General features: G+C 32.8%; 1 pseudogene across 1 annotated transcript in view; it reads right to left on the reverse strand.

Annotated features, from left to right (window-relative positions):
- The window catches only part of LOC143253603 (transcription elongation regulator 1-like), a 129485-nt pseudogene that overhangs the window by 99608 nt on the left and 4407 nt on the right, over positions 1-25470 (reverse strand). Inside the window, exon 2 of the transcript XR_013029728.1 lies at positions 4845-5100. The product of XR_013029728.1 is annotated as a transcription elongation regulator 1-like (transcript). The remainder of the gene's footprint in view (positions 1-4844; positions 5101-25470) is intronic.

Raw genomic sequence — 25470 nt, forward strand, 5'->3', positions numbered from 1 at the left:
AAGTTTGGTATTACATTTTAGATTATAATTCATATTTTAGTTATGTTAATTTCTTAACTTAAGAGTAAATATTAAAACAAAATTCCAAAATATCAACTTTTGTGTACTGTGTTGCATGTTGAATATAGCTTTGGTTTAAATTAGATATGCTAAGTCCAATTACAAAGTCTATAATTTCTTACAAAATAGAAACTAAAATAATCTATACTGATACATTAAAATATAAAATAAGAACCTAACACCTTTTCTATTTACAAAGATATCACTGTATTTAATAAGTCAAACACAGTGGACTCATCCATCCCTTTCACTTTTTGAAATAAATGTAAATTTCTTAATTTGAAATTAAACATTAAAATTCCAAAATATTAACTTCTCAGCCTCCATAAGGTGTATATTTGCCAAAAAGAGCATTTCTGTTTCAAAGCTCAAGTAGAAAAGGTCAGATGAAATGGTGGTAAAGAAAATATTTTTAAACCCAAATACAGCTTAGTAAGTAAGCTAGTTAATTACAATGGAATTTTGTGGTTTTTGTACAATTAATGTATAATATTTTTACTTGAAAAAAAAAGGTGTACACACACACACACACATTTTTTAAATAAAAAAACCCTAAAAATATTTTGATTTTATCTTCCATATCTGAAATTTGACAAGGCTTAGAAAATTAATGCAAGCGGCAAATGAGTATAATGTTTGAAAGTACAAGAGATCACCATTTTCTACATTTCTGCATTTATTATTCGTTGTTTTAAGAAAAGAACCTGAAATTTAACAAGTAACTTATAAATACTAATGAAATAGATACATGTTATGTAATTCAGACAAAATGTGACTACACTTTACAAAACACTGTTTCACTAGAACAAAGCTCAAACAGGTCACTTTAAACAGACCAGTTTTATGCAACCAGATATGGTAAAATGAGCTGCACATGCCTACGGATTGCAAATTCTGCAACATTAATAAGATACAGCTGCAAGGTCAATACAATAAAAGTAAGTGATACAAACAAATCCAGTGTTGTGAGATTTAAGCTAATTAGAATAAATATTTATGGTTGGCTGTTTCAATTTTTAGTCATTTTAGAATGAAAAAAGCATAATTTAGATATATTTAATATACAAGTCAGTCAATTCAATGAGATAAAAAATGTTTGATAGTTATCTGAAGGTCAGAGATTTTGCATATGAAGTTTGACAATTTTCTGATGTATAAAAGTATTTTCAATCTTGAAATCAAAATTACTGTGTGTTCAGGTAGTCAACATTTGAAAAAAAAATGCACCAGCAAATATTTAATAAAAAAATCTGAAAGTCTTTTCATGCTTACTGATGATCTACATAATAAGTTAAAATATGACTGCTCTTATAGTTTGGTGATTACAAGCTAGATAATTGCACAGCTCTATTTATGAGAAGAAACTAACAGGTGTTTGTTACAAAATTTTGATTTTCTAAGCAGAAAGACCCTCAACAGAAAATAAGTAATTATAAATATTAATATGGATAACAGTGTGCACTGACTAAAATAATTGTCTCAGAAAGATCTAGGTCAATGACCATTCACCATTAGTGCTCAGAATAAGGTTATCTAATTTTAAGTCCTTTATCAAAAAGTAAAGCAGGGAAACCATATTCAAGCATCTTCAAAAATAAACTGAATATTTTCATTGAAGCACTGATGAGTTAAAACAGTTTTTACTAAAGTGAAATACTGTATGCCAATATTCAAATTAAAAACTGCTTTAGGTATAACATTTCAGATTTTTTTTTTCTTTTGCAGGTGTCAGTTCTGCTTATGATGTTTGAAAAAGTGAATTAGTACTGTAACACTTCTTTATTTTAAAGTGTAAATGGAAGTTGACTTTACTCTAGTCTGTAATGAGGGAGCAAACAAAAGAAGCCAGTGTCATCAATGCAACAAAATAGTTAAAGGAACCATCCTCCTAGATACTATATAAATCCCCGTAAACACTAGAATAAGCTGACATGAAAGCAAAAACAAAAAAAAAAGGAATGTGGAAGGCTTTTGAAATGTTATCTATTCAACAAGTTAATGTTGATTAGTCCTCCCATATTTTCTCTACAAGTGTTCCTTTAAACATGGCTGTTGCTGCCCATTTCACCTTTGTTCATTACAAATTCTCTACCAACATCATCCATGAAAGAAACTGAAGTTTCATGATGAATAACAGGATGATGGCAGCAACAATGAACATTTGAAACATGTTCAGTAACATTTTAATTAATATAATTTTAAAATATACATACTTCATCTTTAGCAAGCTATACTATAGGTAAAGACATACAGAAGAATCACATATTAAATGTTCATGACTTGTGGCACCTAACTGTTGTAGAAACTGTGGCTCCCTCCTCCTTTTTAGTATGTTTACATTAGAAAACTTAAACAGAACGAAAAAGGCACACAAAAATTGGACAATCAATAGTACGAGATGTAACAGCAGTAACTTCATTAGATGAATTAAATGCACACTGACAAAATTTAAATGGCAAGGTTTTAGCTCTCTGTCTGAGCATCATTTACTGTGCATGTCACAAGAGTTTAGTGACTTACATTCAAAACATTATTAAACTATTTTTGTTTATTTTATACCAATTAGTATAGCATAACATTTTACCTAATATTTCATATTTTAACAGTATAACTTTAAAAGTTTCTAATTTTATAAGGCAATATTTTAAAAATCCTGAATTTTCCATTGTTAGAAACGTGACATTTTCTTTGGGCATCTTCTTTATGTTATTCACCACCACTCCAATAAGTATAAAATTTAATGTACATTACTCATTATAAAACTGTATTACCAGATGAACCATGATTTTATACCCTGTCATTTAATATGATTAAAGAGCTATCAAATAGTAAACCAGATCTTTCCTGCCACACCCACCCATCACATACTCTTTTTAAGGATTTGTTAATGGTTCTCTCAAGTTTAATTCTATATTATGAATAGCAAAGTTATATGTTGTTTTCTGAATAAAGAATTGTCAAGTTCTCTAAGTACAAGTTACATTCCAATGTGAAAGACAATGGCTATCTTGGATGAATTTGTAACAGCTTGTTGTACAGAGAGAAAACCAGAGAAACTGTAACAGGGAAATTCTCTACTTTTTGCATGTTATTAGTCTATGCTATTTGGTATATTATTTGATTACTTAAAAATGGACATAGTGAATGCTGCTGAACTGAGGTAAAAATCTTCAATATTTAGACAAGAACAAAAATGAGGATTTCACATTGACTTCAGCATACACACAGAGCAGAACAAGGTTAGCTTTGGCTAAAAAAGTGAATGCATTTCACCCACTATGTAATTATCTATGCTAAAAATATCATGGACTGAAAGAAAAACAAATGCAAATGTGGAAGTCATGGAATTGGCAGGATACAAAAGGTCCCTCATGAAAACTATAAGAAAGAGACAAATGGAATTTCTAGGACACATCTGTAGGAAGAATGGGATAGAGAAACAGATGTTATGTGGAAAAATAGAAGGGAGGAAAAGTAGAGGGTGTCAAAGAACTAAATATATCAACAGCCTCAATAACTATGTCACCAAGAACTCAATGTGTAACATCGAGTTGATAAGGAGGATTGACAACAGAGAAGTCTGGCATGCCATGATCGTCGATGTCTGCCGCAGATTTGACACATGAAGAAGTAACCATCTAAATAACCATAAGAGTAGTCATAATACTATAACTTTGATAATGTATGCCTTTCTTCATGAAGGTTCACACATCAGTAAATATACAAGGCTTCCATACTCAAGATATCAAATAAAGATTTCCTAAATTAAATATTTGCTCCTGAATTTTTTTTTCTCCAGAATGCTGACTCTCCAACATGCTGAGAAATTTTCATTTTAAGATTAAAAATATTTTTCTTCATCTGAATACAAACTTCATCTGCATAATCTCAACAAGCTCTTTAAATAACTACCAAACATTTTTTTCATCTGTTATTTTAATACCTGAACTCTGTGTGGGATTGGTCAATTTAACTGATATCATAACTACCATAAAGAAATTAGGAAATAAGTATAAAGAACCCTATTTTTTTTTCTTTTAGAATGGCTGCAAATTGTAACAGGAAACCAAAAATGTTTACCCTCAGTAGATTAATTCACATAGCAGTGTACATATACTTATATCATTATTGACCTTTGAACCATGTCTGACTAATAACAGCACCATATAAGATGCAAATCAAGAGCTTACAAATATCTTGCTCTTCTTAATACTATCTTGTGAAACAATCCATTTCATTTACCACAAATTATATCTATTGTTACTACTTATGAATAAATTTGTAAAATTTTAGTTATTTTTCTGAAATATAGATCAGTGAATGGTAAATATGCAAAAAAACAATGATCTTTGCACATAAAACATTGTTTTGCACTTGCACTTTGTAATTTATATTCTAGCTTCCAACTTTATCAGTAATTTTAGTTTTTAGTTGGTAAGAAACTACAAATATTAAATAGTGGGCATCATAACTGGACAAAAAGCAGATGTCATACCATATGGCACACAAAAATTCATATTTACAAATATGTTTTTAATATTAAGTTTTGTTAAGAAATTAAACAAGGCAGAAAACTAAAATATGAATTATAAACTAATATTTGATGATAAAATTACTGACATACAGTCACATACTAGTAGCTTAATAAAATTTTGAATGTAAATCTACAAACATGACTCGTAATTCTCTAAAAAGTTATGACGTGCACTCTTTGATCTGCCAATACTGAAATGGTTAAAAGATATTGTTTTAAAGAAAAGTGAAAAATTTTAATTATAATTTACCATTGCAGGAGGTCCTCCTCCTGGTGGTGGTGGCATTCCAGGAGGGTGTGGCATTCCTCCTGGAGGTGGAGGCATTCCAGCAGGTGGTGGGGGCATATGTCTTGGAAAATTTGGATCAAAGTGATGTGGAGGTGGCCCTCTAAAACCTGGAGGTGGTGGTCGCCGTGGTCCTCCTCTTCCATGTGGTGGTGGTCCTCGGTTCATAGGTGGTGGTCCACGAAACCTTGGAGGAGAGCCTCGAGGCCCAAAGGGAGGTCTTCAAATAGAAATATAATTGGAGTCAGTAATCACAACATCACTAATGGCTATTATTCTATATACACTGTGACAAAATAAAATTGATACTTAAAAAATTTTTATAACTATAGGCTTCAGATGCATGATGCAGCTTTAGAAACATCCAATACTTTTAATACAGTTTTATACCGAGTGACCCTAAGATTTTATGGATAACTTTTAATTTAGATTAATACATAAAACAAACATTGAAGTGTAAAGCAATTTACTGGAATAGTTCCAATGTAATTATCAAAACATTACTATTTGTATGTTTTAATTTGGAAAAGATACAATATTCTTAAATATAACAAATTTCAAAGGAAATACTGTATCTTATAAAAGTGACATTTGCAAGTTTTAAGACTTAAAAACAATGCTTCAGAGACATCTACATGTAAAAAATATTTATAAATAACTTATGCAATATAACAAACATTTCCTCACACTCACAATTCACTACTTTGCTTGGATGAAAAGAGAGTTTTTTAAAATAGCAAAGCCATATCTGGCTATCTGCTGTGTCCACCAAGGGGTATCAAACCCCTGATTTCAGTGTTTTAAATCTGCAGACTTACTGTTGTCTTACTATGGGACATTTGATGAAAATATTTCATCCTATGCTATGGGGTCTTTGTATGGTCAGGGGTCAAAGGGCATGTCATTATCTTTCTAGATCTACGTTCAAAATTCTATTGAAATACTTTTATATGCACGGTAGAAAGTTTGCCTACAAACTTTTAGACTATAATTCAAATTTTAATAACATACATTTGCTAATATCTTAATTTAAAAGTAAATATTAAAACAAAATTTCTAAACATTGACTGTTGTGTATTATGTTGTACGTTGAATGCAGCTTTCATTTAAATTAGTTCTGTTAAGTCCAATTACAAAGTCTACAGTTTCTTACAAACCATTAATTCAAGTTACCTATAATGGCACAATAGAATATAAAATAAGAACCTATTTAATTCAAACAAGTTCAAACCATTTTGAAGCATTTATGGGGAAAGCCTTTCTTTCATGGTAGAATCAAAGCAGTAAGTTAAGGCATTACAGAGCTAAAAAAATTGTACTTTTTAGATCCAAATACAGCTTAGCTGCTAAGCCTTATAATTTATATCATAATTTGAGATTTTATTTGAAAATGCTTACATATATTTATATTATAAAATGTATTATATTATAATTCTGTGGTACTGATATTGTAATTTAGGATTTTTTACATTCAAAATTTGATAAGGTGAGCAGCAAAATGAGTACAAAATTCAAAAGTAAAATAAATATTTTCTATATTTCTTTTATTCATTTATTTGTTCTATATTTTAAGAAAAAAAACAAACTTAAGAGCTCATTTATAAAAAGAAATAATATATACACATATGTAATGTTTTATAACCAAAATGAGACTGTATTTAAGAAAATACTGGTCTGCAAAAACAAAGCTAAGACGGATAATTTCGTAAAGGCCAGTTTAATACTACGGAATACAGTAATATCAGTGCATATGCTCAGTGTCATTGCAATTTCTGTAATATTACTCAGAGAAGTTTAAAACCCAATAAAAGAAAAATATGTATTTACATGTAATGTTATGATATTTGTGGTTTTGTGTTATAATTTACAGTCATTCTTCAATTAAAAAAGCACAATTTATATCTATTTCCTAATTTTTTATGGTTGTTACATTGTGGATTCATCAACCCAATCCACACAGATATACAATACTGAAAATAACAGATTTTTTTTTTTCTTTTATGAAGATACACATACTGTATTAACACTATAGTGCAGAAAACTATAACAAGCTCAAAATGGTTATGAGGTCTGTCCCCGAGCCCAAGCTTTAGTAATAGTTAACTATCTAGACAGGCTAGGTTAATTTGATTGACCATGTACTTCCTTCATACTTATTTAAAGTCTTTATAGATTTAATACATCTAACTTTCAATACAGTATATATATATATATATATATTAATAAAATTTGGCAATCTTTCAGTTAACAGTACAAGTCCTTTACAAACAAAAAATCATATTTTTTGGGAAGTATTTATAATAAAGTGAAATGAAGATTTGCTCACGAATACACTGAGTATGTGTTTTAGATAGACCCAATGCAAAGTGATTTTCACATTAAGATTAAAATACTTTTCCTTATTTCAGAAATCTCATGTTTCCTTTGCGTAATCTTTAAAATCTCCTAAATACATTTCAACATTTGTTCTCAGCAAAACTTTATATTTTATCTTTTAGTTAAATTGACCAACCATGTAACAAACAAATTATCCCTTTTTTCTTTCTATAATAATTTCAAGTTGTAACTTCATTTATCCTAAGTCTTTAAACTAGTTACAGTATACATCAATTTCTAATTAAATTTTATTGTTTTATTTCCCTATGAACTTTGTCTAACTACTATCTATGTAATTATAGATTTAAAATATCTCCAGAGAACATGCAGTTGCCATTACCCTATCAAATTACAATACCCATGAGCTACTATGAGCTGTTTGCTTGATGAAAAGTTTATTATTATTTATTAATTTTACCCAATTTAACCATAACTAACCTGAAAATATCTCTACTTTTACATTTTAATTATTTTATTATAACAAAGAAAAAAACATGAAAAACAAAAAATACAGCATTTACCCAATAATTTTTTCTTGCTGTTGACTGTCTATGACATTTAACTCTACCAATATACCAATAGCAGTAATGCAATAAATAATATTTATTCAATTAAATAATGCATGAAATAACTAGACTAAATAATATGTAAAAAAGTAGACAATTTCTCCCCTAACTCTCAAACAGTTTCTGGCTTTTTAACCATGTAAATAGAGCCATTACAAATTACTCCAAGCTACTCATTCACTTTCCCTTGGGAATGGAGCTTGCACTTCAAGTGAAATAGACAATTATCTGTACAGAAAACAGTTATACATAATTTCATAGATGAAAATCTTGGCTTTCTACTGGTTACAGAAAATATATAATGAAATGTAAAAGAGAACTATTAACAAACCCTGAAAGAAATAACATAACTGGTGGGTGTGATTTGATAGCTCTATAACCAAACAAAATTGAAGATCATAAAACTAATGGTTTATATAAGCAGTGAGGATTTTATACCAAGTTATTTACATATAATTTTGTATTTTTGGAGGGGTGGTGGATAAAATAGATAAGATGCCTAGTGAAAATGTGTCTATTTAAATTATTACAATAAAGATGAACTGCAGCACATCCACACATCACACTATACAATTATGCATTCTTTATAAACAAATAAAAATGGAGAAATATTTTATTCACATGTAGAAATAAACATAACAATATTATTTCTAAGAATTTATACATTTTTCAATTTTAACAAAATACACAGATAATATGAAGGTTTCATTCTAATACCCTTTCTCAATAATTTATTCCACTGTGAAACCAGAAATCTCTTGATCTTCTGTTTAGTACCCTAAGAAACAAATTTCATAAAAAAAGAACAGCATAAAAGTAATAACACAAAGCATTTATTAAATGCTTTGGAATATTCAAAATTCCATCATCAGAAATCTAGAGGTGCAAAAGGAAGAATATCTGTAAATACAACAGAAATATGGTACACATAAGTAGTAAGCAACTTAAATATCCAAAATATAACTATCATAAACAAAATAGCAAATATAAATTGTTTTTTCATGCTAAAATGATTGCATATTATAAACATGAAAATACATGTTCAGTCTAATTAGCTTAAACCTCATATTACATATTTATACATTTATTACGGCTACCTAAGAATTTATTGGGAAAAATAACTTTCTCATTCTTAACTAATTTGTTTTACAAACCACCTAAGATACTCACTGTATCCAAACCTTATATACACCTGCTTACCATGTCCTGAAAGACAGAGCTCCCTTACCACAAAATATTTTCTTATTTACCTCTACTCACACTATAGCTATTGTTCAAATTCCTGTTTTTTTTTCTTTGCATTGGTCTTATTTTTTTATTGCTTTTTCCAGTCTGTTAGTATATCTCACTTAATTGCCCTTTGCAATATTTGTCTCATGACATTCTCCACCTACATCAATGTGCCCTCTATGCTGTACTGTACACATTAGCACCTGATTCAAAATGTTATCACATTTTTGAGACTTACTTAATCCACAGTCTCTAACACCAGCTCTTAGTGAAGTAGAAGGGTTTTAGAGTGCAAGTGTAGCTAAAATCTCACAATGAGAAGATGGAGGGGTCAGAGAGGCATTATCCATATAGAAAACATCTGCATATATCATGGGTCAAAAGAAAATTGGCACCCTAGTATGTTAACTGCACTATATCCAGAACAGGTAAACTATTCACTGTAGAGTTTTACATGGTTTATCATAACTACTGGCCACACTCCAACAAGATAGCTAAAAATATATAGTGAGTTTCTCCACGTAAAAAATTTTTCAACCCAAACGAGCCATTTTTACGTAATATTTTTCTACAAGGGGATTTTCTCGACATCACTGAAGATATTTGAAATTAAAAAATTAAGACCATGGTCCCTATATCTCAGTTTGGTGACCAGAACAATTGCATTTGCATTATCTATACATTTACATACGCACGCACACACATTCACTTATGAGTAGATCCTGACCTGTAGCCATAGGAAAGTGTGTCTGAGCCAACAGAATCACAAGGTAGGTGACACTAAAGTGGCCAAATCTTCTTTTCAACCTGATAAAATCCAAAAGGCAATAAGCCAGGCTCAACTTAAAGAAACAGAACTCTTCAGTCTTTGATTATGAACATCAGTGTTCCCTCTAAGCTGCCCAATAATTAATCAGGTGATGCACACTTCATTATTCCAGCCACACATAACCTCAGTTATGGTGAATAGTTTCAACACACTGACAGCATTAAAGACCCTGGCAGTCAAAAGGCTTAAAGCTCTAACAACCAACTAACAGCATTACAAAGTGGCTTACTGTTCCAATACCACTGATGGTTAAAAAAAATACCTCCACCCCACCCTATAAAAGTACTGGTAACACACATCTACACATTGCCTTAATACTAATTGTGCATGAAAACATTCATTCTGCACATGGATTGAAAAACTTAAGAGGGAACATTGATGAACACTTATCCTCATTCCCAAATTGGGAGGATGTGTAAAAAACTGCTCAACCAAGTACCCTGAATGGTATCTCTGAATCTGGAATTATAAGGAGACAATGGACCCACTACCATGAGTGTCCTGCACCAATACTGATCAATATAATAATAGACTGCAACAGTAGCTTCTGACTATGGAAAAAAACAAACTAATGACATATTGAACTGGAGCAAGTATAGAGTTCTCCACCCCATGTTAATGAACCTGACCTTTGTGCACAAAAAAATCACATGATGGAATGCCACAACTATGACAACGTGCAAATAGGAACTGATTGCAATGAATTTGGGCATCCACAATCCCAGTAAAAAATGTTAACTCTAACTGAGAAATGAGCAGATGTGAACCATGGAGAATCTAGGCACTGATGTAGACAAGAAAGACTGATGACTGGATAACTATGGTTTTTGTAGACCCAACAACCAACAGAAATAAAACCCCAGCAGAACTACCACAAATCTCTCACTACTTCCAATAATAACAGAATAGACAAGAAAACCAATATTTAAAATTTCATTTCTAATCTAGAATTTGATAAACTTATTGATATAAATTCATAAAATAGAAGTTCAATAAAAATTTTAACACAAGTCAACAAACGCAATGACATGGCCTTTGACCTGTCATCAGTTGCAATAGGGTTAATGCTATACAATCAGTTGTGACTCTAGGAAAGGGTCAAGAAAGTCTGGATCCTCATTTATTTTTCCATAAATTAGTATTTGTATTCTTTAATGCTATATAAGCAGAGGGGGATCTGGGAAGGAGGTCTGGGCTCCTCCACTTTTTCCATGATTTAATAACTACATTTTTTAATGTTATATATCATGAGGCATGAATCTAAGGTAGGAATCCAGAGAGGCTAAGTCCCCTCCAATTTAATGAAATCTATGACTGATTACATTGTTGCTTTCAATATCACATCACTTGCATTTCACGCTCAAGACATGTTGAAGCAATCTTAAGGATGACAACTGTCTTGCTTAACACTCAACGTAGAATCAGCTAATTTGACCAAGCAAACAAACTCTTTGTACTCATTTTGATACTACTAACTTTTAATATAATATATATATCTTCACAAAATCTGGCTGACTTTATAAACATTGTAAGTCTTTCACATACAAAATATTTTTAGTAAAGTATTTAAAAAAAAAAAAGTTTTGTCCACGAATATACTAAGTAATTTTTTTACTAGTCTGCCTGCAAAGTAATTTTCAAATTGAGAAATTTTCTTCATTTCAAGTTTCATTTGTATAACCTCTAAAACCTCCTTAGTACATTTCGAATGTTTGTTTTCAGTAACACTTCAAATTTTATCTACTATTTTCTCTAAGATAGCTATATAACACTAGGCAATTTAACCAACCTCCTTACAAAACAAAATATTGAAATAAATACAAAAGATCCTATTTTTCTTCCTAAAATGACTTTAATTTGTAACAGTACATACATCTATTTATACTTAAATTTTATTGCCCTATGAACCATGTCTAGCTACTGTTTGTGCCATTGTAAGTTGTAAATCACTTGGGGAATGTGGAGCTTACATTACACTATTGAGTTACATCTTCATAAGTTAGTACATGCCATCAGCTGCTCTCATTTTCCTTGTGAAACATTTTTATTACATTATTATTTATTATTTACTTTACCTAAGAGTTCCTACTTTTGTATTTTAGTTAATTTTATAATGATAAATAAAGAATAAACACAAAAAAAGAAAAAGTATTTGACCAGGTCTTTTTTTTTTGCTGTCTATTGTTGATAAACACTTTACTCTTCTGATACTAAAGTAGTAATTCACTAAATTTGTATTTAATTAAATAAGGCATCAAATAACAAAATAACACACACACACATTTTCTGGCTTTCTAAGTAAAAAGAGGTGTTAAAAATTCATCCAAGCTAGTTGTTACCTTTCCCATGGAAAAGATGCTTGTACTAACAGGGAAATTAACAATTCTCTATTCAGAAAACTGGATAATATGTCATTTTATAAATGAAAGCCCTGGCTTTCCATAGGTTATATAGAATAAATGTAAGAGAGAACAAAAAAGTACCCTAAAATGTAGGAAGTAACAGGTGGGTGTAGCAAGAGGGGTATGATTTTCTATTTGCTGGCTCTACAGCCATATAAAATTGAAGACTATAAAATTTATGGTTTATCTGGGCAATGATAATCTTATATTGAGTAATTTACACTATATTTCTTACTTTCTGGAGAGGTGGTGAATAAAATGGAAAAGACAAGATGACTAAAGATACATCTCCTTTCGTACACTAACAAAAATTCAGGATTTGTTTAAATATTGCCTTATGAAATTAAGGACTTGAAACAAACTATTAATATATAATTATTAGCAACAGTTTTATACTATACTAATTGTTGTGGCATAAACAAAAATGTAATTTCATAAAATTTTGAATGTTAGCTCACTAAAACTCACGACATGCAATAAATGATGCCCAGGCAAATACAGTTAAGGTGATCAGGCTCAAATTCATACCAAGTCCAAGCCTGAAGATTTTCTAAAAAAAAAAATACATTAATGGAAAGTTCAAATACTTCAAACTCAAAGAAGAATTGGATGAATGGGAATGTGAACCTCTGCATACTGAAATGAATGATAGAGCTTTGGTCTGTTATATTGATGTGGGTTTTTAGTTGGTTGGTTGGTTGGTTTGGCATTTCATGGAGCAAAGCAAGTAGGTTATCTGTGCCAAACATCTGGTAAAAAGTTAAAATTAAAGTAAAATTATTAAAATTCATAAAAAGGAATCAAGGTAAAACAAAACAAAGTTTAATTTTTGAATTAAAAACATAAATAGCATTAAAACCAATTTTTATATCTCATTTACAGCAGTATGAGAGAAGCTACGGTAATACAAGTTGTAAAGGACTTTCTGTAGCATAATTTTAATTATCATGACTTGCCAGGATTACTAACATCTAAATTCAGACATCAGCATCAGTCACCTGAAGTTTGCCTTTCCAGTCCTAGTTTCAATTTATTTGACATCACAGACATTTAAAGAAAGTAAAGTAATACAAGTTTTAAAAGACTTTTTGTAAAATAATTTTTATTATTATAACTCACCAAGATGACCAACAGGTAAGTTCAAACATCAGCATAAGATACCTGATGTTGGCCTTTCCAGTCCTGGTTTTGAGTTATTTAACATTATGGCCATTTTCTAATTTCATATCAAACTAGTTGTACTTTAATTCTTAAAAAGGAATCCTATTAAAAAAAAGTATCATTTATAAATTAAAACTAAAATAGCATTAAAAAGATTAATGGCCTTTAAAAAACAAAAACATTTATCAGGTGGACAATGTCACCATCGCCAATGACATTGTCTAACATTATGAATAAACCTTAGGAAAAAACATTTAAAATGGTGCCGTCATTGAGAGTCTATAACAATGACAAAATGTGGCTTACTATGACCTGAGTGTCACACAGACAACTCAATGGTGCATCAGTCCCAGATAAAAGAAAACGATAAGTTAAAAAACTGTAACTAATATGCAGTCTAGTTAGGACAACTTCCTTTTTCCAACCCAATAGAAGCAAGGTTTTATTTAGAAAAGCATGTTTTCACGTTGCTCACTCCAAGTTGCTCACGAAGCCAAGCCTTGAATACAGGACCATAGTCCATGTATGGAACAGGCACAATAGTGACAGCATCAGTGCAAACAGATTTAGCTGCAGTGTCGGCAAGCTCATTTCCTTGAATACCAACACAGCCTGGTATCCAGAAAAATTGTATAGAAGTAGATGTTAAAGAGATATTGGTCATTCCATTTTAAACATTGGCAAGAACTAATGTGAAGCAATTCCAGAGCCAGTAGAGAACTTTGCGAGTCAGTATAAATAGTGCAATTTGAGTACAGCTTAGCTTCTGTAATCAAGGGCAATAGAAATGGCATAACAGTTCAGCATGAACTCAGAAACTGTAGAGGAGATTTTTTGTACAATCACTGAACAAACAACAGCAGAGCTCAAGGAATTAACAAATTTTGAACCATTTGTATAAATGGAAATGGAAGGATGGTGTGAAAGATGTTCAGCAAATAAAAGATTGTACTTAAAGAAAGGTTACATTTGTGGTGGATATGAAGGCCAAAAGGAGCAATGGCAGACCGTTTGGTCTAAAAAAGCATGGCCCATTGAGGAAGGAAAACACAACCCCAAGTGGGATGCTTAGGTAAGGAACGAAGTTTCAAAGCATATAATAAAAACAGTTGCAAACGGCAGAGGTGCAAAGAAGGTTCATGAGACTATGTATAAGCTCTGAACTGGGGAAATGTGGAAAGCCCCAGTGCAAAGCTCAAGTACTTGATGATGAATAGGGTCTACAATCTTTAAGGCCGATGCTCTAGCAGAGCCATAGACCAGTGATCCATAGTTGAGTTTCCATCAAATAAGAGCACGATATATCTTTAGCATAGAATGTCAATCTGCTCCCCAAGTGGTGAAAGAGAAGACACAGAGGATGTTCAGTGCTCTTGTACATTTGACCCATAGCTGCATGATGTGTAGTACAAAGGTTAGCTTACGGTCAAAGATAAGCCCCAAGAACATAGTCTCAGAGACCACAGGCAGCACCACTTCACCAATACTTAGTTCAGAATCAGAGTGAATACCCTGTTGGCAGCAAAAGTGCATGCAAACGGTTTTAAAGAGAGAAGGTAAAGCTTTCACTGAGAATGTCAGTGATGCTCTGGGTATCAACTACTTCCTGGCCATCAGAGAGCAAGATTGAGATGGGGATAAATATATATATGCAAAAACGGCTCATTTGGGTTGAGAAAATATTTTACGTAGAAGAGCGAACAACGTTTCGACCTTCTTCGGCCATCGTCAGGTTCACAAAGAAAGAGGTAACTGATCGGAAGCTGACCACATGTTTGAAAGGGATTGTGTAACTGAGTGTCGGAATGTAGAGGGAGGTATTAGATGTTTGAATATATAATTTTATTTATTTTATTATATTAATATAGGTATAAAGGCATTCCTTTATATTGGTTTATTTTGGGTTTAAGTTGTTGTATAAGTAAGGCTTCTTTAATTTTGCGTTTGTTTATGTTTGTTTCTTTATTTAGTATTTGAGTGTTTTCTATGGTTATGTTGTGTTTATTTGACTTGCAGTATTCGAAAACGTGTGAAGATGACTTTTTATGTTCTTTGAATCTGGTTTTCATTTTTCTACTTGTTTCTCCAATATAGAAGTCGTGGCAGTTATCACATTGTATTTTATAAATAATGTTGGTGTGGTGTTTGTCAGTGTAGTTTTTACATAGTATAGACCTCAGTTTTGTGCCTGGTTTTTGAATAAATTTGGTATTAACTGGAATGTCATATTGGTTACTAGTTTTTGCCAAATGTTCGTTATTTGTCTGCTGATTTCGGGAATATATGGTATGCAGCAGTATATGGTTTTGTGATTTTTTGAATCGTGAGATATATTTACTTTTGTTGGTTGATTTTGCTTTCTGTCTAGGTGTGTGCGTATGATGTTTTCTACGGTTTGTGGAGGAAACTTATTGATGCTGATGAAGTATTGTTTTATTTTGTCTACTTCATTGTTAATTTTATCTGGTGAGCATAGAAAAATCACTCATACTGGACTATACATTCCTTGGGACTCAGCACATGAAACAAAACAAAAACTCAACATACTAAGAAACCAAATAAACACAGCCATAAAACTATGCTGTTTTTGCATATATATTTCTCTACAAGTGGGTTTTCTTGACATCACTGAGATGGGGATAAAATTATATTGCCCACTGACCTTTTGAACCTTGTCCCATATGATTTTAGAACTGGTTGTAGAAGATATGCTGGCTATGAATTTAATCCAGGATTCTTTCTAGCTCTGACCTCTTACCTGCTGAGCATGTGCATGGGCCTGCTGGAAAGTGATACAGTTCAACAGTGTAGCATAACTACAAAAATTATCCCAGGCCCATTTTTGAGTTTTCCATGTCTTGTGGCAAGTAAGGTTCTACTATGGACAAGGATATCATGGAAAACATGTCAAGGTATTAGGAATAAATTAAGCAGCTGCCTGTGTAAGAGTCAGTCAGTCACTACTGCCATGCAGTTATCTATTGATGGCAGGATGAAGTTCTGCGAGAGAAGTGAAAGAGAGTTGGCTTGATCCAGCTCCCACTAGGTGGCATCGACCATGGCCAGTCTCTCAAAATTATAGGAAAATGATCACTGCCTCATGAGTTATTGTCAACCCTCCACGAAAAATGGGAGAATAGTGAAGCAGAGCAAACTTAGAAATCAACAGCAGTAAAGGACTGACTAGGTGCATGAAAATAAAGGGTTGACTAGGTGCACGAAAATAAGTGTAAGAACCAGTATTGAAAAGAAAAAGGTTGTGACCTTAAAGCATATGCTTTGTGAAGCAACACCTCCCATCAATATCAGTGCCTCCACTGAGGGGATTATATCCATTAAAGTCCTCCAGAATTAAAAGGAAGATGGCAACTGTTCAACAAGAGCATCAAGGTCTGATTGATCATAGGTTTCTTCAGGAGACAGGTAGAGAGAACAAACAACGATGCTACGACCAAAGGAAACAGAGATGGCTATGGCCTCCAAGGGTGTGTCAAGTTGCAAAGACAGGATAGGTACATGTTGATCAACCAACAGTGCCACCCCTCCATACACTCATCCATCACACAACCTGTCATTTCTGTACAAAGAAAACTGCCATAAGGTAACTCTACTGGCAGGTTTCAGAAATGTTTTGTGTAAGGAAAGACATACAGGATGGTAGGAAGCAATCGGTGTTTTGATGTCATCCAGATTAGAATGTAAACCTTGACAGTTCCATTGTATAAAAGTGACCATTTTTATTTATGTGTAGGCAAACTAGGTGGATACCCGGTTTTTTATAACGTCTTTATTTTCTGTATTCAAAGGTCTGTCGACCTCTATGGATCCTGCCCTGGGTTGATTGGACAGGTCTCTGTCATTGGAGGATTCCAGAGACTGAGGACATGAATGAATAATCATTCTGCATCTTGGAGCAGGAGATGATGATGTACCCAGAAACAAAGGAGGTAAATCTTGGGATTTGTTGGAATGAATGTTTGTGACAGAGATGGATGCTGACATTGATCTATCAATGTTTTTAACCATGGAAACCAAGACTTTTCATATGGTTTGACAACGATTCTGTAGTAGTAGAATAAAGTGCAGCAGCATACGTCCAAGATGAAGTGATGGACAGCAACTTTCAAGTCTTAGGGTAAGTAATGCTTTGAATCTTCTTCAAATGTTACACCTCTTTTTCTTCTAACCACTTAGGGCAAGAACAAAAGTAGAATGAGTAAGAGCTGTTGCAATTAATGCAATGAGGGTCTGTTTCATACTCACAGGCATCATGGTTCTTACCACTGCAAGGAGCACACATGAAGGTTCTATGACATGAAGTCTTTGACTGACTAAACAGCTGACACTGGAAACATCTGAGAGGGTTTGGAATGTAAAGCTGTACCTAGCAACTGAGATAATCTGCCTTGATGATGGCAGGTGAATGTAGTGATGCAAATGTTAAAATGAGGGCATTGGTCAGCATCATAATTCCACCTTTGCAAGTGAAAATACACCTCATTACAGAAACTCTTTGGGTGGAGAAATCAGTGAGAATCTCTGATGCAGGGATGTTCTTCAAAACCCTCTCAACAATAAATCCCTATGATGAATTCAAATTAGCATGAGATGTAACCTCAATAGGTATATCCCCAATCAACTTTGAATGCAAGAGGAGTTCACTGTGCTGAGATGTGGATGTTTCCACCAATATTTCACCAGAACGAAGCTCCTTCACTGACGTTTGAGACCCAGAGTCCCTCTGGTCCCTTCTGAATGAAAAAGGGAGACATTCGCCCTAAAGATTTGTCTGAAAAAGAATGTAATATAAGAAAATGAAGTACAAATTTTACAGATGTTAAAGATTGCTGCTCAGAATCTTCAGATGTGGTCATTTCCTATGAACTGTTTCTTCACTATTTTATTTGAGTGATCCATAATAAAGTAAGAATGTTTCGGTGTCTACTGACCATACCCACCATGGAACCCTATGAGAGGATGCTCTACAATGTCAAACAAGGACACTGCAGCAAAGCTAGGGTTTCAGGTGCATTATACTCAAACACCAGCATCAGATGCAATGTCCACAACACCTGTTGAGAAAATCCAATACTGGTACTCGGTTGACCCTAGCCCAAGTGGACCAGTCAAATGACCCTAGGGGGTTCACCCAAAGGGGCCATCCATCTACAGGAATTCAAGGCCAAAGTGGTGTATTAGGGTCAGACCCCTTAACCCCTTCCTCCTCTTCATGGGTCACCATGCATGGCAAACATGTGGATGGATGTGTAGATCCCAGAAGAGGTAAAGTGAAAGAACAGAACCTTTTCTGGGAAGTCCTCTTATCATGAACAGGAATACATACTGAGAAGGGAGGGGGGTTGGAAACTATCAGCTTACCCAATAGGTAATGTTGTTTGTAACACTGAGAGGTAAAAGAATTAAAAAGAACTCATATAACAACTTTGATCAATTATGTGTTTTCCATCACTTTCAATAACAGTCTACCAGCATATCAAAAGAATTTAAATACTATACTTTTAAAAATCAGGTGGTTTTGAGACAAAAAAGGAACAAATGCTTTTTATAAACTTCCCATAGAAGTAAATTGTTTTTATCTTTCAGATGATGTTGCAAACTTGTGAAAAGATGGTAATCTGAAGGAGAAAGATCAGGAGAATCAGGGGGATGGGAAAGTTTCTCCCAGCCAAGCTCTTCAATTTTTCTGAAAGTGATCCTAGCAGTGTGAGGATGTGCATTGTCATGGTGGAAAACTCCTCTCCAATTCACCAAAGGTCTCTCTTTTTTTTTTATGCACAGTTCAGTCGACCCAATTGCTGACAGTCTCTTAGTAGTGATTGTCTCATTTGGTTCTAATAACTCAATGTGTATTACACCACGTTTATCCCACCAAACACTGAGAAAAACCTTCCTCGGGTATAAGTTTTGCTTTTGGCTGTGGTGTGGCCAGTTCTTCTGCATTAACCCACTGTTAGCATCACTTAAAGTTTTGATAGAGTACCCATTTCTAATCTCCAGTCACTAGGTGGTTCAAAATTAAAGCTTGTAGTGCATGAGAGTGAAGAGATGTGCAGATGTCTAGTCATTCTCTCAGATTATCAGCTGACAAACTCACATGATACCAATCTTCCCAACTTTGAAGCTCTACCAAGTTGATGCAAATACCAATGGATAGTGGAAGATGAATTGAGTTTCTGGGATAATTCTTCAAATGTTACACCACAATCTTCCTCAAGTGTTGCTAGAAGCAGGTCATTATCAAACTCAACAGGGTGCCCAGTGTGAACTGCATCTTTCAAACTGCAGTCACCAATTCTATACTTATTGAACAATCTTTGATATTTCCTCACATTCAAAATGTCACTGCCATACACCTCTTGAATGTTTTGCATAGCTTTGGTAGCACTTTCCCATTTTCTTACTTATAAAACATTATACGCGCCATACGTGCTCCTCTGACATTTCTATGAAAACTGGGGCTTCTACAATAAATAAAACAAAAACTAGTTTTAAACAAAACATCTTACATTTAATGTTATCAAGTCATGACTTATGTGACTTTGAGAATAACTTCATTTAGCCAAGAAATATGCATTTAAACTTAACCTATTTCAAAAAACAACATTACTTATGGGATGACCTGATATATAACCCAGCATTCAGTAATTTTGCTTAAGTGTTCAATTTCAGCACATGGCCACATGAAACTTGGAAATTAGTGCAGTATGGAAATGAAGAACTGGAAGGAATCTTAGACCACTTACTACATTTTTTGGGAAGAAACAGGGGGAAACTATCCTTGAAAAAATGGTTGCTCTTCAGACTGCATGTGTCAAAATTGACAATTTGTCTCAACTCCAGTTGTATGGTAACTTATTGAAAGAAACGCTTGCTAAATATTCCAACATTTATGTTCTTAGGACAAACAGACACACAACTGGTGTCAAGATGGAATTTTCAACCAACAATATTGAGAAAGATGCAAAACATACCAAACCACAAGACACATTGAACACTATCATAGAAATTGTAACTGGTTCAATTACTTAACTGTAGCAAAGCTTTAGTTAGATTCTGCTCCTGGGCATTGGCAATTGGAGGGACATGCAGCATCAGTTCATGACTGAGTCACTTCATGAGCATTGATTCTTTTTCATTTAGATTGGCAAGTGACTTACTACACTGGAAGATTCCAGACTGTGCCAACTGAAAACTATATTTAATGGTCATTATGATATACAGACAATAATATTCAATTAATACCATCTGTCAGCATTTTAAGAATAGACATGTTTTCAACAAACTTGATTTACAAACATGCTGTACCACCTGTTAATGAAGGACCTACTTGAACTATTCCAGCCATGTAACTACCAAATCCAATTCCAGAATTTAGTAACCAGTTAAACACAGGTCAATCAAAAATCTAAAATACTTAAGTTAATATGCATACTAAGCTCAGTTTCAAATTATTTCCAAAGTGGAACAGTGAACAAGCTGTTAATCTTGCTGCTCGTTTAAAAAACCCAGCTCTAACAATATTAAATCACCTTCTAAATAAAAGTGGTAACATTAATCAAGCATTGTTGGCTGCTTTATTGAGGAGAGGAAAGAAGAGACTAGTTGATCTTGAAGAAAATTTAGAAAGGCTTGTCCAATTATTTTACCCACATGCTCTTTGTGATAATGATGGAATCATCAATACGTGACCAATTTATACCTGGCAAAAAACGATGTGGATGTAAAAATTAGGCCAAGCCAGAGTGGTCCCATATTCTTAAAGTACATTGTACAGTTAGCAAAGGAGTTAACATCCATTATTGTTGCAGTATACATGTAAAGCCATCATACTGACATTATAGGATCAGATAGATAACAGTTATACAGAACAGAGGAAATAAACCAGAAGATATATAATGATTGTTTAAAGTTTCACTTGAAATGACATTGTCAAAAAATGATTAGAGACAATAATAACTTCTCCCAGAGAATACCATAAAGAAGAAATTGGTAGATGTGGGAATCATAGTTATTATATTTAAGAATGTAAACAATCTACAGCTGTTAAGACAGCAATACCCCACAAATAAATCTTCCAGCCCAACTGTATCAAAAGGGTTAACCAGACACTGAGAATTACTTTGACTTATGGGGCAAAGTTCAGTTAAGAATATACCATCTGCCCCAATAAGATAAGAAGATCATTATTTAAAAAAAAAAACGGTAAACAAATTCACGAGTTTGTTAATGAAAAGTCTTACAACAGGTTGATCTACTAAAGTATTTATAACATTAAGTGAGGCATTCTACAAATACTTCAAAAAACAAGAAATATAATTTTATAAAATTCCATGTTGACACAGTCATACAACATGGAGAAAAACTGAGAACACATATTAATGCATGTCAGAAGTTACACAATGATACTTGATCAAGAAAGGAAATGTATATGTCAAGCACAGACTGAGATACATTCTAGGTGGTACTGAGAATTCAGTTTAGAGTAGTAAAATTTAATATTATCTGTTTAATCTCTAAAACCTCTTAAATGCACTTCAAATGTTTGTATCCATAAAGCTTGGAAAGCTACAATGGGGACAATCTGAACTTGATTGGTTATTCACATAATTTACACAAGTGTACATAAAGAACCATTTTTAAAAATGGAGAGGAGAGCAGGGCCACTGTGTTGATTTGGTACATGAGTGATATCTCAGTAAACAGAAAAGATAGGAAGCTCTTATTTTATATTCTAGCTTGTTAACATCAGCAAATGAAGTTCATATATTGTACGTAACTACAGACTTTGCATTTTCATATCAAAAACATCTATTTTGAACTACTGCTGCATTCAGTATACTACATAACTCACACAAATTGAAGTTTTTAATTAATATTTATAGTTTAACACCAAACGTACTGACATAAATTCAAAAAATAGTTGTTCAATAAAATTATGAATACAAGTCAACAACCATGACTACATGGCCCTTGGCCCATGACCTTTAGCAATATGGTTAAGTCAAATCCTACTGATTAGACCATGTTACATCCACATTGTGCACTACACTGATTCTAAAGCAACAACAGCTATGAAAGATGGTAAATTGTCTCTATAAATGGTAATGCACACAGGAAAAGACAACGTTTCAACAAAATGAAACTTAGAAGTCACACTTGCTGTAAGAAACTTCCTTAAACCTCATGATGGATGGGTAACTGACATCAAGGGACAACTTATGTTGGAAAATTACTTCATGAGGAGACATGGATGCAAGGACAGGCAAGCTTTAAATGACTTCATAATCTACAACTAAAAAAATCCCTGTGCACTGCATGGCATTACTACACGACAGCTTGAACTCTCCATGACAAGAAGAAAGGCACGCATTTTACCACCAGGAAATGAAGTATTCATTACAGGACTTGTTAAAAATATATTTACATTTACCAATAGAAAATATCCCAGCATGTCCTGATGGATTAATACTTGGTAGGACCCTTGCAGATGTGAATACAAATGCCATCATTAAATACACTGCAAGATGCAAGACTGTACATGTAGTACTTCCACATCAAAGGATATCACCAAGGATAATACAAAAAGATGCAAGAAATTCAATATTAAAACCTTATAAAAAAAACCGGTTACCACCCCATTTACAAAACCTGCAGAATCGGAGTTGTTGGCAAGTACAAGTCATCAGAGCAATGAGAAAGAGAACAGCCTTTACTACAGGAAAAGGATTGTAGCATTTTGTTGTTACTATTTGGATTATGTAATGCTTCTACTATATTTCACTGATTATTATAGTTTGCTTTGTATGAGCTGCACTAGAACATCATACTCATCTTCTTGAATGATGTAATCACACGTGGGAATACCTCTAATAATGCTTACGAAGAGTTAAGGACATTTCTGAATTGCTTGAAAAAGGAGAAAGTTAAACTGAATTCCAAAAATCATGAATTTTTCTGGGACACATGGTCAGCAGAGGTGTGTCTTAAAGATCCATCAAGAACTGACCAAGGTAAGAAAATTTCTTGGAGTGTGCTTTTATTCTCCTCATTATGTAAAATCATTCTCTGACAGCTTGTTCTCTAAACACAGTACCTGAAAAGCAAAGTCCAATAAATTTGGTTGGACTGCTGGTTGCAAATAAGCATTTAACAAACTGAAGAAGGACCACTACTACTGTATTAGCATACCCAACTCTAAAAACTTACTTTTAAAACTTACATTTTTCTTCCATTTTAAAATGACTACGGTTTATAACGTGAAATTACAAATTTTTGGTCTGAATAGCTTAAATCTCGTAATACTATACATCTAGATATATATCTATATTTTATTGACGTTTCAGCTGTGTCTAACATTGTAGAACTTGCAATGACACAATGCAAATGTACTTATTTACCATATTCAGAAATAGAAAACTGGCCTCACAAAGTAATTTGTCTTGACATTGTTCTAGTGAACCAGTATTTTGTAAATAGTCACATTTCAGTCATAATATACTACATGTGTTTATATTTATTATTAATATTAGTAATTACAAACAAGTTTTTAAATTTTATTTTTTTCTTAACACACAGAAGAGTAAATAAAGAAATTTAGAAAACAATGATCTGTACTACTTACAGTTGTAAAGAAATTCATAATTGCTTGTTATACCTTACATGCTAAGTCTTGTTGAATTTCACACAGAGGACAAAAAAAAAGCTTTTTAGTTTTTATGCATGCATTTAGAAATAAATATTTTATAGATTATTAATAGCATGGAATCACAGTGTAATTTATCGGGCTCACTAACTAAACTGTACTTGACTAAAAAAAAAAGTTTTTCAAACAATTTCATTTTCCCCTTCTTTCTGAGATTTGAAACAAAATAATCTTAGGAACTTCAACTTCAAGAGGCCAATAAAATTGTATGGGGGAAATTCTAAGCTTTTAATTTGTTCTAAACACATGGTAGAACAAAATGAATGTACATCAGAATACCCAAAAATGGAAGAGTTAGTTGGGGCCACTGTCTTTGATTTGCATAATATGGTGATATCTCAGCAAATAGAAAAAGATAGGATATTCTAATTTTATATATGTATATGTAGCTTCTCAGTATCAATCATATAACTGAAATGCGTTTTTTCTTATAGTAACGTTGCATCTGGCTATCTGTTGTTATCCACCAATGAGAATCAAGCACCTGATTTCAGCCTTGTATGTCCAAAAACGTACCACTCTTCTACCAAGGAACTACTGAAATGTGATTTTATTTTACAAAACACCAGTCCATTAAACCAAGTCAAAACAGGCCACTTTTATATTCTTGAATACGGTACCAAATACATGAGCTGCCTTCTCACTGATTTCTGAAATATTAGCCAGGTAGAGATGAAAGATCAATATAATAAATATAGATGTATTATGTTGTGAAATTTAAACTACATAGACTAAACATCTGTGTTCTCGTGTTATAAATACTGCAAAGAGGTAATCAATTAATTCATAAATCACCCAGCTCTACTATGGAGTAATATGTGCATACTTTTACACTTTACAAATTTAAAGAGCCATTCTCAAAGTAAGACAGTAACACATTAAATATCACACACTCAGTTTGACAACATACAATTTTCAATTAATTTTCTTATTCAACTTTGCTTTTCATTGAGTATTTGAAATGGTTCAGGAACTAGAAATATCTCTTGATAATTGATATAGAAAACAATGACTCTTGTAGGTAAATTTCAAAAGTCATCATAAACAGGTTGCTTAAATATGAAAATTCTAATCCTTAAAAATACCTGTAGAGTCATTTCTTTCATATGCCTCAAATAAAATCAAGTTGGTTTTATTACTGTTTATTAATCATGTACCTGATTATGGAAAGTTTATAAATCTAACTTAAAAGACCATTTCAACAGAGAATTCTGTTGGTTCAAATTTCTTCTATAAATTTTGTAACTGTTTATTTGCAAATGTGGTTATCTGCAACAGTACATTTATCATGGTTGTACAGCTG

Source organism: Tachypleus tridentatus, chromosome 6, assembly GCF_004210375.1.
Source record: "Tachypleus tridentatus isolate NWPU-2018 chromosome 6, ASM421037v1, whole genome shotgun sequence".
NCBI lineage: Eukaryota > Metazoa > Arthropoda > Merostomata > Xiphosura > Limulidae > Tachypleus > Tachypleus tridentatus.